Below are 16,251 nucleotides of genomic sequence, written 5' to 3'. Positions count from 1 at the left end.
TACAATTCATATAATTCTGTATTAATTTTTCTGACCCAAGGTGAAATCTGTGTCCAGGGTATGATGCAGTTAATTCTAATAAAAAATGACAGGGTTCTTGTTTCTTTTTGACATTTTCTAAATTATTCTGAAAGCCTTTGACTTTTCTTACCCTATGCTAATGAACCATCTGGTACACTCCAATGACTGCCAAAATAACCTCCCTGACCCGAATCCCTCAAAAATATTTTTTTCAATTACTAAGGTTTTTCTCTTTTGTTTTTCCTTTCTTGTCATTTAAGCAGATTGAATTCTGTCTGTCTGTCTGTCTGTCTGTCTGTCTGTCTGTCTGTCTGTCTGTCTGTCTGTCATGTCATGTCATGTCATCTCTCTCTCTCTCTCTCTCTCTCTCTCTCTCTATCTATCTCTATCTATCTTTTCCTTTCTTCATTTTTAGATGATTTTGACTGTAATTCTAAAACGAAGGCTTACAGAAGTAAAATAAACTGCATTTTCTCCCAAATGTATCAGCATTAACATTCTATTGCAATAGATTGGATCTTGCACATCCGTTCCTTTGGTGCTTCCCTCTTACACAAGGAGACTTCCTCTGATGCCTCTGGCATAAGAGGAAGGTTACTACCACTGGAGTGCATTGTATTGCGGGTGGGGTTATCAGTCCATTTTTGAAGTACTGGTAGTCAAGATTTGTTCATTTTCAGAGTCTCTTCTTTCTTGAAGTTGTCTTGGTGTTTGTGAATTTCATTGGCTTCTCTGCAGTCTGACATAGTAACCTTCCGAATTGTCCAGAATGTCAGTGTTCTCAAATAAAATGTTATGTCCAGTTTTGTTTAACACATGTTATGCAACTGCAGATTTTCAGGATGGTTAAGCTGATTGTGTCTTTCATGCTCCCAGAACATGTGTTAACTTCAACAAGAAGAGACTCTGAAAATTAACCCCACCCACAATACAATGCACTCAACCACACCTTTGCATAGCAAGTTCCACCCAAACACTTACTGATTAGTTCCCCACCCTGGGACATGGACAATATACCCCACTAAACTTTCTCTTCTCACTAGACACAGTGTGAAACAGACTTTCTCTGTGATACACCTCTGAAGATGCCAGCCACAGATGCAGGCGAAACGTTAGGAACAAGATCTACCAGACCACAGCCACACAGCCCGGAAAACCCACAACAACCAGTTGAATCCGGCTGTGAAAGCCTTCGACAATACTTGTGACAGTGTTTATAGGGACCTCATCATTATCAAACAGCTTCATGGCTTTCACTGTGGTAGGTCCAGTTCTCTTGAATGGCTTACCAGAATGGGAGTGGAGGACATTTCCATTGGTTGCATTTAGGAAGGTGTACAAGACAGTTATATTTCAGAGCAATTTTGATAGAGGTTAAACAAACAGCGTTGGCAATCTGGGAGCATGTTTGTACACTTTGACTTTTCCTCGGGGTTTTTTTTTGTAGGGGAGATGTGGCTTGTTTTTATTTCTTAATGGGACTCTTTTTTTGTATTCTTGCTGTATTGTGAGCTGCCTTAAGTCTGATGAAATAAAGCAGGCTATAAATGCTGTAAATTAATCTATCGGTCATTGAAATCCACAGGTTTTCTCCCAAATAATTGTGCCTAGGTATCTCACTTACTTATGTCCACTCACACTATTGACATAATGTGCTGTTTCTTGTGCTTGATCTACCTGAGCATTTGGATCAAGCAGTTTCTCACTTATATTTCACGTTGTTGAACATGTTCATATTCAGAATCCAATTACTCTTGCAGTTAATCCTTACACCTAATATTTCTGTAACTGAGCAGTATCAGTGGCAATTGAAAGGGTATGCATGAAGAGATGGCACAGATTTCAGAATAGGCTCGTGCTGGTCTGGAGGTTTTCTTCATTCATAAAGGATCATGGCATCTGTTCGAGATCATGCTACTAGACTAGAGGCTAATCCCATTGGTTTTATAGCTGTCGATAGTAAATGACAAAACCAAATCTTCAGAAAAGGAAAATAATGTTCATGAGGGTTCACATCCACAAAGAAAGCTTGATTGCAATGTCCAGCATCCTTATTTCATATTGGATTTTTTTCATCATACTTTTTGTCATGGAAGATTTATGGCTTTTAAACTAAAGCGGTTTGTAACAGTGTCTTTTTTTAAAAAAGGTGGCAAATAGCAGTTTCCCAGCTACACCAAGACCGAGTGGAATATATTAAGTAAATATACATCTGGTGTCTTTTATGAAAACAAAGACATCAGAGCAAAACTAAAATCATAATTGTGTTTGACTTGTTAAATGCTGCATTAAAATGACATCTCTAATTGGTCGTGCATTATACTGCATAATAAGTGATCATTTTGATCTCCTTCATATTGTGTGTGGAAAAGGGGTAGGGGTGGAGGATAAAGAAAACCTCCTTGTTACGGATGCTGAAAAATATGTATCAGTTGCCACTGTTGCAGGAGAAGCATTTGATTTATTTATAAAAAACGATTTACCTTCAGGGAAAAAAAGCTCTATTAACAAAAATTGAAGAAGAAAAAAAATCGAATGGCAAATGTTGGGGAAATACAAATGCATTGCCAGCAGAATTTCACAGATGTCAGAGGTGCCATGAAATCAAATCTGTAACTTTAACAAGACAATCTTTGCGTCTTCTAACCACTTTTTGTGAATATCGAGGTACCTTATACACGTCTAAGTACAGAACTGAGAGTTCCTACTCCTAAGCATTATTTAAGAAATCAGCATTTCTGAAATTTAAAAGATTTGTACAATTAAAAAAGGCTGGGAAAGGCCTCTTTCTTTCCACATCTCTTTTCAAATCCTAACAAGGAAAAAAACACATTTTGTGTGTTGCTGCAGTAAGTACCAGTCTCTTATCTCTTCCACTTTATTCACTCAGGGACTAATTATCAACTTTTTATACGAAACAGTCTTACTGTGTGCTCACAGTGGGGCACATTTTTCCCCATCCTGATTGGAGAGTAAACCCTGAGGTCTTGTAGAATATATTATATTTTGTACAAGTACTTGCTATAGCATTTCTGTCAAACACAGAATTTGTCTCTTCTACAGTTTACTTCTGAAGATAAAGTCTTAAAAAAATAGAGGTGCCACTAGCAACTCTATAGTTATTCTAAAGGTTTGTCAGCATTCCCTTTAAAATTCCGATTTTAATGGTTTATCTCTGTACCATAAAACAGTGACTTTAGCTCAAACTGTGCATACAAAATTCAGCTTGAGCGGAGTAAGTTTGCATATTTTTTTGAAAAAAAATGGGTCTGGCCTTTAGAGGGGGAGGAATATAAAAATATTTAGGTTTCAGAGAGACTTCCTCTCCTCGTATTCTAGACATGAAAAACTGAAATTTGGTGCACTATTAATCTATAGAGAACACATGCTGGTTTGGGGATTTTGAAAAGGAAAAATGAAAGGGAATGGGAGATTTAACTTTGAAAAGTGGTTACTATGTAGGAGTTGTGTAAGTACTTTTCAAAGAAAGTTTAATTAATTTTTATTGCACAATATGGAGAGTTTATTGGGTGCATGCAATGGATGTGTGACCCACACTGTCTTGCACCCCCATTTAGATGGGAGTGAAGTTCAGTGATGAAGTACCAACATGCTCATACAGGGACCAGATCTTAAGAAAAGAAGGAACAATGGTACAAGGGTATTTCCATTCTGATGTTGCTCCTGGGAAACAATTCCAAGAAAAGGGGTTAGTCTATAGATGCTAGCTAGCCAACTGAAGGCTAGAACATCAAGTAACAAGCTGTGTGTATGAATGGATCATCAGAGAAAGCTAGTGTAGTACTGTAGTTTGGGTCTTGGAACCTGGAAAACCCAGGTTCAAATTTGAACCATTGAAAAGCGGACTGCAGGTAGGTGGGACAAAGAAACATTATGCTTTCTTTCCCAGAAACATATTAATAGGAAAAAGCTGGCTCAAATCAGCTTCCAAAAAATCATTAAGGTAACTTGGTCTCAAAGAAGCCAGAAAAAAACTGAGAGAAAAACAAAGAAACTGAAATGAAAACTAAAGGCACAAAAATACATGCAGATATCAGGGGACAAACTCAAACAATATGGCAGAAACCCATATGGAAAAGTTCAGAATGACCAAACTTGGGTGATTTCCCCACTGAGAAATTAAAGCCGGATACAACCAGGTTTCAAAAGAAACAGCACCTTTTCATCTCTGTTTCAACCTTCCCACTGCATTGTGTGCATGATGAGGACATCAATGTCTATCATGGTTTCAAACAGTGCAGCACTCCCCACGATCGCGCGATTGAACGCGCAATCTGCTCAACGGCTCTTTCTTCCTCGTCCTGATTGGCTGTTGCACTGTGTTGGGGCGGGAATTTTTTAAAACTTTTTTTTTGCACAGTTATGTTACCACACGCATGTGTAGACAGAAGCTACGTTTATACGCGTCTTTGACTTTTTCGGCACTCTTTACCCATGCAGCTGCACTGGCACGAAAGTCTTATTTCAGTTTACAATTGGCACAGAGATCATGTTCCACACAGCCACGTTTCAACGTAGCCACCAACAGTGTGAAATAAAAAGGTTGCGTGCGCATCACACACAGCCCACTGCGCTCTGATTGGCTGAAAGGCTCTATGTCACTCCCTACTGCGGGAAAATAAACCTAGGCCATTTCCACATGGGCATAAAATGACGGCCTGGAGACGGTAAAAACGCCGTCTCCAGGCCGCCATTCGCACAGGGGGCGCAGCTGCAGCGCAGCCGCGCCGCCCTCGCGCCGCCCACCCGGCCTGAAGCCGGCGTATTCCCAGAGCGCTGGGAAGCGCTCTTTCTGGGGATACGCCGCCGTGAAGCCGCTGCCGAGCGAACGGCAGCGGCTTCACGCCTCCTCCCCTGCCAGGCACTTACCTTGTCCCTGGGCCTCCGGCGCGTCGCCAAGGCCTGGGGACACGCCCCCCTGCCCTGCCCTGCGCCGCTGGAGCAGGCGCGCAGGGCCAGGGGTGTGTGCCCCCAGGCCTCGGCGACGTGCCCGAGGCCCAGGGACAAGCCGGGTCGGCCGGGCGCTGGCACTCTGCGGCGCCGGCTGCCCAGCTGCTTCCAGGACCGTCCATGCGGACGGTCCCAGCGTCTTCGGGTTGGCGCACAATGCGCCGACCTCGCCGTTTCCGCCACCGTGCGGAAACGGCCCTAGATTCTGTCCCCTGATCCTCCCCACCAATCCGGCTTTGGTGCGTGATTTTAAAAAAGGTGCACTCCCCTGCATGTTCTTTAAAAACACGTGATAAGGGGGAGAGGGAGCACCAGAACCGGGATGAATCCGTGTTCGGTAGTTAAGCATGGGGAATTTTTGCTGAAACCATGATATTTCACGTGAACATCACGCAATTAATTGACCGTGGGGAATCAACCATAGATTCATTATAATTCGTTCTGCCCAGGACAAATATGACATCTGGGGGATGTCTTAAAAAGAGGCAACTTCTTAATTTCACTCTGAACATCCAAAACAAGATGTCCTGGGGATGTCTTTTAAAAAGCCACCTCTCATTTGTTTTCTGGACAGTGCAGGCATCAGAGGAAGGAAGAGGTTTTTTTTCTGCCTGACTGGTAAGCTCACCGGTTAGTTCCACCCTCCGTATGCGCTAGTGCTCCTTGCGGCAGCATAAGTGCCCCTGCACCAACATAAGTGCTACCTATACTGGTATTAGGTGGCATCTATGCTAGTGCAGGGGCATGCTGCATCTAGAGCCCTTCCCCCTACAACTTAGGATAGCACAGTCAATTGTTTAGGACAAAATGTGAACTCAATGCTGACAATAGGTTCCTCCCATTTAATTAAGTCATCTAAAAGACATAATTCGTGCTTTGAAAGTTTTTGCCATGTTGATTAACTCATACTGAGACACCTCACTTGGGTTCCTATAAATTAACATCTATACGTTTGAACTTTTAAAAGTTAAGCTGCATTTTTAAAATAGTTCTCCTCCTGGCAGGGTCTCAGTTTCAGTTAGAACTATTTGGCTCATTGACATTTTTAGCATAGATGCTGGATGGCTGTCCTCTTCTTGTCTCAATAACACAAGTTGCCTTTATATGAAGAAGTTGATAGAGCTATCCCAGATGGCTGCAAAATAAGATTATGGGGGGACACTTGATCTGAACCCTTCTCAGGCTACCTTCAGGAACTGTTCTTTTCTCAATTAATTGGGAGGGGTTGCCAAATGAGGCAAGTTAACCTCTCAAGTCTGGTCCAGATCTGATTTACTTGAAAAATAGATGTGTTGTGCTGTTTCTGTTGCTAATCTAGTTTTTTTCTGCCAACATGTTCTCCTCTGACATTTGGGCTCTCAGCAACAGTGTTGGGAGGTGAGGTAGATTTAAAACAGTCCTTGATGTTTTGTGGGGATATGGCACCATTGAAACATAATTAAAACATGGTCAACAAGTGCATCCAATTGAGTCAATAAACAATCACTATATTGATATAAGGCTTAAAATTTTAGAAAGTAAAAAAAAAGATTTTTAAGAACTGTATTTCTGCAAGATAATTTTTATACCTCCCAGAGTCTTTTCTATTGTACACTAGGTGGTGCCCAAGACAAGAGGCAGTGAGCTTCCATGACTCCTCACATGAGTCATAATTCAGTTTCTGAGGATGATGTAATACCTAAAGGTACCTTAAGATCTAAAATCTACAAATCTAATAAACAAATAAATAAATAAAAAAAGGAGTCCTAAGGTCAAGCCCCCCAGTGAAAACATTAGCAATTTCTAGTCCACTAGGATTCCAGGAGTGTTTTTTCCCAATTTACTTGGTATGGAAAAGTTATCTCTGTTCCCCCACAAAACTCCTATGACTGAAACATTTTCTCTCATTCTATAGATCCAATATGGCTGAGGTACATAGTCATTTCAGTAGGAAACATGCACCATCTACCTGTGAAGATGCTGGTGTGATGAGAGAGAGAGAAAAAACCCTCTTCCCTACCTAAGTTGGGCCATTATTTATTATCCTATAATAGTTCAACATCTTGTCCAGTTAATAGGCCATCCTTGTCTACACGTTCTCAACTGTTGCACCCTATTCAGTCATTCAAAGCAAGGACATTCTGTGTATGCAGATGAAATAGGGTTGTCAACTCTGGATTGGGAAATTCCAGGAGATTTAAGAGTGGAACCTGGGAAGATGGAGTTCGGGGAGGGACTTCAGTGGGGTATAAATAATGGCACAGCATGCACTCTCCAAAGCAGCCATTTTTCTCCAGGGCAACTGATCTCTGTTGTCTGGAGATCAATTGTAATCCTGGGAGATCTTCAGGCTCTGCAGGCTTGCAACAAGTGGGGGGATTCAGCAGGTTCGCACCACTTTGGCAGAACCGGTTGTTAAAAAGGTGCTTGTAAACCAGTTAAATTAGTTGAATCTCACCACTGGAACTGGTTGTTAAATTGTTTGAATCCCACCACTGCTTGCAACCCTAAGAGGAAGTGGAGTTTTGCCTACTGCCTCCCCCCAGACATCCATGGACACAGATGAATGTATAGGCTTTGAGAGTACCATAAGATACACTGCAAAAACAGGATTTTATTCATAACACATGGCCTCTGTGCATACACTGCACTCGTGGCGTTCTCTGCAAACATTCGCATATATGTGCAAACATCTGGGGGGCAGGATCAGTGGGCAAGATCCCCCTCCCCTCTTTGTGTGTAGAATGTATTCACCTGAAAAAAACTGAACAAGGCTTTAGGCTAGAATCTCAAAATCCCAAGGGAAGGGGAAACCCACAGTCTTTCACAGAATTGTCTTTATTCATCTGATATAGAAATGGAGAATGGCTGGAAATGGAAAATAATATGGAATCCTGAATACTGCTAGTTGCTGCTAAATGTTTTTTAGAGAAAAAAAAAACAAGGGGGAGAAAGCCACGGAAATTAACACACAACATCAATCAACCATCTGAAGGCCAGCCCCCATTTTCTGTGTAGAAGAAGAGTTTGGATTTATACCCCACTTTTCTGAACCTTAAGGAGTCTCAAAGTGGCTTACAACCTCCTTCTCTTCTTCTCTCCATAGCACACAGCTTGTGAAGTAGATGGGGTTGAGAGAGTTCTGAGAGAACTGTCACAAGCTCAAGGTCACTTAGCAGGATTCATGTGTGGGGAAACAAATCCAGTTCACCAATTAAGAGACTGCCGTTTACGTGGAGGGGTGGGGAATCAAACCCAGTTCTCCAGATCCACTGCTCTTAAACGCTGCACTATATTGGCTTTTTGTGTTGAGAAATGTGTAGAGAAATCTTTTCTTGAGGGTCACTTAACTAGAGCAAGTTTTTAAAAAATCACATAAGTTTGTAAAAAGTGGCACTTGTGCATAGAACTTTTGACACTGGTTTAAGAATGAATTCGGCAGAGCAGTTTTCTGTTCCCGTGTCTTTATTGTGGACCTAAACTATCTTGAAGTTCATTGGAGTGTCAAATAATAGATCCATTGTTTTGAAAGTCTGGACTTTTCCAAGTGTATTTCAACGAGGAGTGTGTTTCGTTCATGCAGAAATAATAGGTTACGCAAAATGATATTTTCTTTTAAATGCAGGATAAGATGCTTACAAAGTAGGGGAATGTTGGACTTATTGGTGTGAATCCCATTTCAGCTTCTAACTATTAAGGATAGCTAGAACTACAATTTGTTACAGACCAGTTCACAATTGAAATAAAAGCACATTTTACAACCTTTTATGGCATCAGGCTGTCCAGTGTATTATTAAAATTATGTTTCCCTTCTTTTTTTTGAAGGCATGTAAAATGGTGCTTTCCTATACAACAGATCCTCTATGCCTCTTTCCCTTACTAAATTGGAAATGCTTTGAACCAGGAATGCCTTTTCTTTGGCATACTGTCTTGTGCAAAAAACAAAACAAAACTGCAGGCCATGATTCGTATGTGCTAAGGGATGGTTCAGAGAACTTTTCAGTCCCAAAGCTCAGTATTTGGACCTGTGAAGAAATGCTAAAGATGAGCGTATCTCTTTAGCATATGCAGAGTACTTCTGTTTCACTGCTTAGAAACTTTAATTTGCCCCTCTGTGGGAGCAGGCTGCTATTCTTCAGTTCAGTGAAGGGCCCTTGTTGTGTATTGAAAGCTAGTTGTTCCAGTGATGTGACAAAAATGGGGAAGTAAATACCGGTAAGTTCTCATGGGTAGGGGAGCTCTGCATTGGCATTACAAGAGTCATGGAATTGGAGCTGGTGTCCTTTTACTATATGGTGGTAGAAAGTGCCATCAAGTCACACCTGACCTGTTGCATAATGAGGACTAAATAAGAATTTGGCCCTCTTCCCCCCCTGAAAATTATTTCATATAGATACTTAAATATTAATTTTTATTATGGAAACGCACGAGGAAGAATTTTCAGCAAAATAGCTACGAAGTGTCCATATGAAACTATATTTTGGAGAGGTAAGAACTTATCCCAAGTACAGAGCATGAAAGACTGACAGAAAGATTCTTTTATGCTGAAGCTAGTTGATATTTATTTTTTGCTGTGATTCAAGCACAATTCATATTGAAACTATGTCCATTCATCAACATTTATCTATAAATGGGGAGAAAACGCCAAGAATATTTTTTTAAAAAAACCCTTCCTAAGGAAAGATATTCTGTTAATCACTTTGCAGTATATTTATATGCCATTTTACAGTGCAATCCACAAGGGTGGGGGATGAAAGGTGGCATAAATTCCATGTGCACAGATGTAAGGGGCATTTATGCAGGCGTAAGGGTACTTGTGCTGGTGTTGGGGAGCCACGGAATATTGTGACGCCCAGGCACCAGTGAAGCCATGGTGGCAGTACTCACATCAGTACTGAAGGGGGTGTTCTCAGAGATGGTACTGGCATTAGCTTCCTGAGCCATTTCAGCACAGGAATCCTCCCATTTGCCGGTGTAAATTTATGCTGGCAAAAACAGTGGGGCAGCCTCTGTCAGGTTGCCGGCTGAGGCGTAGCTGCACTGGGGCTCAGCCATCCCTGGATGTGGTGGACCTGCCCTCTTCAGATTGCACTGCCCATTTTGTATTTTACTTTAATTCAAGAATTTCTGTGTTTTTCCCACTTTCATTTCTCTTATGTTATTAGAATAAGATATGTGGTTCAGTTTGCTCAGGTGTCATATCCAGACCATGAATAAACCAGCATAATCATATGAAAGAGAATTAAGCAGGCAGCTCCAAGTGGGAATATATTAAGCCAAATTTTAAGCTCCAATTGTTGAATTTATCTGGTATGAGATGCCTGGCTTGCCTGAGGATAAATTCAGACAGTCAAATGAGGAAAACAGCCTCAGGTATGATAAAATTTACAAGAGAGCTCAGTCAAATACTTCTTGTTATAAATACTAGCTCAAAGGCATTCTTCTGGTCTCTGGCATCAGGATGGTGCTTGCATGCAATTATGGCATTTCAAATTTTTATGAGATTATTTAACAATGTTAGCTTTGCTAATTATATTATGGCAACAGGCTGGAGATGCTACTATACAAAACAACACAGGAGAAGGATTTGCAAAACTGTAGCTTTTGAGAAAAATTGATTGTAATTTCTACATAGTGAAGCAATTCCAGATCTGGATAACATATTCTGCTAAAACAGTATATTCAGGATAGTGACCCACAATATCAGTTGAGCAGGCCAGTTTGGATGAAGCTGATTTAAAGTTTGTGCTGCAGGTTATTGAATAGAGATGTTCTGTTGGGAATCAGGTGAAATGCCCACAAGGGACAAGGTGAGATGAAATGGGGAACACTATTGCAAACTAAGTAGACAAAAGCTGGTTTGATGCTGCAATGGCATCTTCTCAAGATCTAGATGTCACATGTTGTGATTGAGTATGGGAGCTAGCAGCAGTTCAGTGTATTAGTAAGAAAGGTCTCAATTCCACTTTGTTGCTTGAGAATGCATTGTCAAAAATGATCAGAGTATGAGAGAGATGGCTGGTGTAAATTCAATAGATTTGCAAAGCATGTTTGTTTCCTTCTTTCCCACAGCATCATGGTGTATTTGTCCTCCTCCCAGTGTTTCCCTGGCTTTTGTGTGATGTTTCTCAAAACTGCTTTACTCCAAAGTTGTGGGAAACATCACAGTAAAGCCTAGATGGCTGTTTGTGGGTGAGAAAATTTGGGTTTTCCTGTACACATGGCAGCTATTTTCCCTGACCCCGTGCTTGCAACAGACCTACCATTCCCCTGTGACCAGGGTCTTTAATTTTTTAAAAGTCACTATTATATAATTATACCAATATACTTTTGTAACAATAGGTATAGCAAGTTCTCAGCTTCCATTTAAAAAAGAAAGTCTCTAGTACCCTCCCTTGCAGGCATACAAGAAAAAAAGGCACGTCTTTGCAACTGAAGAGGATAGAGACTTTTTATATTCTTTCTGCAATTTTGATTGGGAGGATTTTTCTGAAAAGAATACAGTCCAAGCACATTAGCAAGTCATCTGGACAGGAAGGTGAGCATTTTCAAAGGCCCCAACCACATCAGTGCCATTTTCCTTCTGCCGGCTGCTCTCTGCTGCTGGTTTCCTTGCCATAGTACCACAGGGTTTTTTGAATGATTTTTAAAAAATCAGTAATTGCTATTGTTCTATAATGAATGGATGGATGGATGGATGGATTTATTCATTGTTTAAAGCCAAAAGCCATCACAATACAGGCTAAAAACCTAATTAAAAAAACCAGGCACACAGCAAAAACTCTGGACAGCCATCGAAGTAGAGGAAAAAGAGGAGAGGTGCAGTGAATGATTGAGGCAGAGGTTTGAGGGAAAGAGGAAGAGATACGTGGAGAGTATTTGAGGCAGGGAAAAAGGAGGAGGGGTGCAGACAGCAATCAAGGCAGAGGTTGGGGGAAGGAGGAGAGGCATGGAGAGTGACTGAGGCCAAAGTTGAGGGAAAAGCAAAAGAGATGCACACAGCAATCAAGACAATGGCTGGAAAAAGGGTGGGGAGAGGTGCAGAGAGAAATCAAGGCTAAGATGGGGGCAAGGAGGATGAGAAGCATGGAGAATTGTCAGGGTGAAAGAGGAGCTGGGTGAAGAAGGAGAGGCACAGAGAGTGATTGAGGCTATAGTTGTGGGGGAAAGAGAAGAGGTTAAGAGAGTCATCAAGGCAAAGGTTTGGGGAAACAGAGGCATGGAGCCATTGAGGCAAAGGTTGGGGGAAGGATTAGGAGAGGCAGGAGAAGAGATTCATCGTGGCAGGAGACGGGGGATGTGGCGAGTCATAGAAAGTGATTGAGGCAGAGGGTGTGGTAAGGAGGAGGAGAGGTACAGAGAACAATCAAGCAGGGGAAGGATGAGAGGCATGAAGGGCGGAGGTGGGAGGCGGGGAAGGAGGAAAGACATGGAGTCTTTTTCAGTTTCCATTGTGTAATCACAGAGACCTACTTGTTAAGTTCCTAATATTTTCACCCTCCATGTGAAAGTTAATATTTTCTTTATGATCTTAAGGATAAGAGGCCAGACATTACACTTTTCCGTGGCAACCTATTTCAAGGGGAATACACATCTTTAAGACATAGCTCTGTGTGCAATTTGTATCTGGAGCGGTTTTGTAGGTGGGTTTGCCCATTGACTTCAGTAGAGTGTGAAGAGATTCCTGGTGGGGTAGGTCAGAGTAACCAGTCTAATAGCATCGCCAAGTCTGGAGCACATGCCCTCTTTGCCATCTTTGTGATGAACCCATCTTTGTTATGAATTTATCTTTGTTATGCATCCAGACTGTTTATGAAGGATATTATTCTGGGACACAGTTTGGATACTAGATTGGTCATCCACTCATTAGGTTTCCCAATATGGTGCCCATGCATCCACCAGTACTTTCCCTGGTGATTACCAAGCTTTTCAGAAAGTGCCTTTGTAAGGCAGAGTTTCTTACTGGTTGCCCTCATTAACCCAAAAGGGTTTTTTAATGGACACAATAGCAGCAGCTATTACAGGAGAATCAGGAATGAGTACTAGTATGCATTTAGGATTTCTTTATTCTCCCTTTTCTTTTTTCCCTTCTCTCCTAGCCTCTTCTTCATTTTGTTTTATTCTCTTTCTGCATTGATTTTACAAAACATGGCATAGGGTTACCAACCACCTGCTAATAGTAAGCAATTGGCTAGTGATTCATTCTGCTGCCCACTAACATCAGCTGGTTGGTGAGTGGAAGCAGGACTGCAGAAGGGAGGGGGAGCAATAAGCATCCCCTGCACGAGGACATCACTTTTGGTTCATGTGGAAGCACCGGCATCGCACAGTAGGGATGCTGTAGCATTCGCCCTAAAAACGCTATGGAAATGGGATGCGAATTGCTGCCCCCAAACCTGCCTCCCGATACCATCCTGCTAGTTACCAGGACAGACTTGGCAATCCTAGTTTGGCAGCAGGGACATATCTGTTGAAAACTATGGCTTGCCCTGCCTCTAACCTCCATTGGAATTCAAGGACAAGGGGTGCTTGGTTGACACTGGGTTTGACCTGGCTGAGCCCAGCATCAAATTGAGGTCAAGGTTGTGGGGCACAGTCAACACTATAAAACTGGAACTCAGTTTGATGTTTGGCTCAGCCTGGCTGGCCGAACCCAACATCAAACTCAGGTGGAGTTTGGGGGGCGGAGTCAGCAGTTTAAAGCTGGATCTGGCCAGACTGACCTTGAACTCCATGTGGAGTTTGGGCAAGTCTAGTTGAATGCTGGCCATTGTGGAGTTCGGGGGCAGGGCACAGTTGTTTCCAGAGGCTGCAGGGCACGATTTGGTACTCCTTAATGTGTGACACCTGGGGCATGTGCCCTGTCTTGCTTCACTTTATGTGGCAGCCATTCACCACTCCCTCTCAAAATTCCAAAGGTGCCCAGAAGCTCAAAAAGTTTGGGGATTCCTGCATTAAAACATACTGGCCCATGCATCATCATTCCACTCAACAAAATTTGAAGCCTTTTTCCAACTTAAGTGGCTCTTCCTTGATAGACAGATCCACTGGAAAATCACTTTTTAAAGCTGTGGAAGGCTTAACACTTTGCTTGAAAGGAGAGGCCACCAGGTTCACTCAACCTTTGACCCACCAAGCTGAATGCAGCCCACCAGCCATCTATGGTGGCCAACCAGCTGCTTAATCCTTTTCCCAGGCAATGACTTTATCCTTTTCCCAGGCAAGCCACCTAGTGTGGCTGAAATAGATAATTCTGCAGAAAAAAAGAGCAAAATGCTTTATTTTTCCACCTTCACATGTTAAAGTGAAGAGTTAATAAGGGATACAATACACTTAGTTAAGTATTAGACCTTTTTATGTTAATCACACTTCAACATACAACTGTCACCAGACTGAACCCATTACATTTGCTTTGGCTTTAATAAGATGCGTATTGATCAGTGTTAGAGTAACTTTACTAGCTTTGTTATCTTTTAATATGAGTCATGGGGCAAAGGCATCTGGGTCAAAGAACAGCAGGTAAATGGCCTCTTTAGGAATTTCAAAGGGTGTCTGATAAACATTTTATAGATGTACAATTAGATAAGTATCCAAAATCTGATTCAAATTGTTTTGTTTAATATAGCTTATATAGCTAATTATGCAATAATTTGCAACATTTACTGATGAAAAATGGTTGGGCCTTGACAATTTTTTCTGATGCCTCACTGTCAGATTACAAGGTTCTGGATAGCAGATGGTACAGAGAAGCAAGAAAGTAGAGATGTACTTGGCAGCAAAGTCATCCATCCAGAAGTTCTAGTAAATAATCCCACTAAACAAGATTGCATTGAGCAGTATTTCTGTGCCCAGAATTTCCACTTTTTATCAGTAAACATAGTGTGGCCCTTTCTACACAGACACTTTAAAACGTTTTGATGAGGGAACCAAAATGTTTCCATGGAGTTCCACATTGTTTTACCCCAAAACGTTTTATTTGCAGCCTCAAAATATTTTAAATGAATGCCCTTTTAAAACGATTCTTTAGTTGAAACTTTTTCAAAATGGCTTCATTGTGCAGTCCTTCAAGGTGTTTCCCAAGCCTCTCTGACTTCCCTACGCTTCCCCATTTTCTCACCTCACTCCTTGCCCTTTGTCTGTTTTTCCTGCAGGTTTCTTATTTGAGGGAAGGGGGCCCTAATAATTGAAGCATGGACTGCAGAAGGTGCAGAGAATTGCAACACTCCACTGTGAAGTATAGAAATAACATTCTCAAACAAAAAGTGAGGAAAAAAAGAAGAAATCACAAAATGGCGGCCAGGAATCATTTGAAGGGGGTGAGTGCAGACATACATTGTGGTAACGGTGAGGGCGGCGGGGTGGGGGGTGGGGACATTTTCCAAATGTTTTGCAAATGTTTTCAGAGATTTCTGTGGAAAGGTGTATGTCAGGCTCTGGGGAGTGGGATTTCTGATTTTAATATGTACAAGTTTGTATGAACAACTTAATTATCTGAGATTCTGCCTGCTAGACAAAACACCTGTTACCAGGCAGTCAGGGTTTTCCCTAGGTTTTGCATGGCAAATCTGCACCAAGAACAGCACTAATACAGAGGATCAGGGTCCAATATCATAAACTGTTGACTAGGTAACCCATGACAACCATCTTGATCCAGTCTCCCCATCCTGGTGTCCCAGATGGTTATCTAGATTATCTAACCCTAAATCAGTTTAGGATCTTATTTCTTTATTGAGTACATTTTATTCCATCCTTCCTTCAAGGAGCTCAGGGTGGTGTATATTGATCTTCCGCTCTCCATTTTATCTTCATAACAAACCTGTAAGGTGGGTGAGTCTGAGAGAGAGTGACTGTCCCAAGGTTATCCCACAGGTCTCCTGGCAGAATAGGGATTACAATTCAAACCCTCCAGATCCTAATCCTGCACTCCAGAGCTGTAGCAAGGTGGAACTGTGCCCAGTTCATGCGTGTGCGTCACGCCCCCGGTGCTTCATGCTCCCCTGGTGCTATGCCACTGCTGCACTCTAACCATTGTACCACACTGGTTCTCAAGTCTGTTTGGCTAGGCATGCTAATAAAATGTTGTGGACTAGTGCTGATTTGCAAAACTGATGTATTTATTATGAAAATCATATGGATGTAAATATATATATATAAAGTTGCTTCAGAAATCTACCACAAAAGGACATGCCTGAGGCATTCCTGCTACTGAACAAATTCCCCATCTTTGAGTTAAGCCATTTATAATTATCCATTGGACTTTTTCCCTTCTGGCAAGGATCA

The 16,251-nt window shown here is 41.8% G+C and overlaps 1 protein-coding gene across 2 annotated transcripts in view; it reads right to left on the bottom strand.

Moving 5' to 3' along the window:
• Nucleotides 1–16,251, bottom strand: part of NR5A2 (nuclear receptor subfamily 5 group A member 2) — a 140,691-nt gene that overhangs the window by 4,064 nt on the left and 120,376 nt on the right. The window lies entirely within an intron of this gene.

This window comes from Sphaerodactylus townsendi, linkage group LG05, assembly GCF_021028975.2.
Source record: "Sphaerodactylus townsendi isolate TG3544 linkage group LG05, MPM_Stown_v2.3, whole genome shotgun sequence".
Classification (NCBI taxonomy): domain Eukaryota; kingdom Metazoa; phylum Chordata; class Lepidosauria; order Squamata; family Sphaerodactylidae; genus Sphaerodactylus; species Sphaerodactylus townsendi.
Note: the sequence above shows the minus strand (reverse complement) of the source record. Positions and strands in the feature narration are given on the sequence as shown.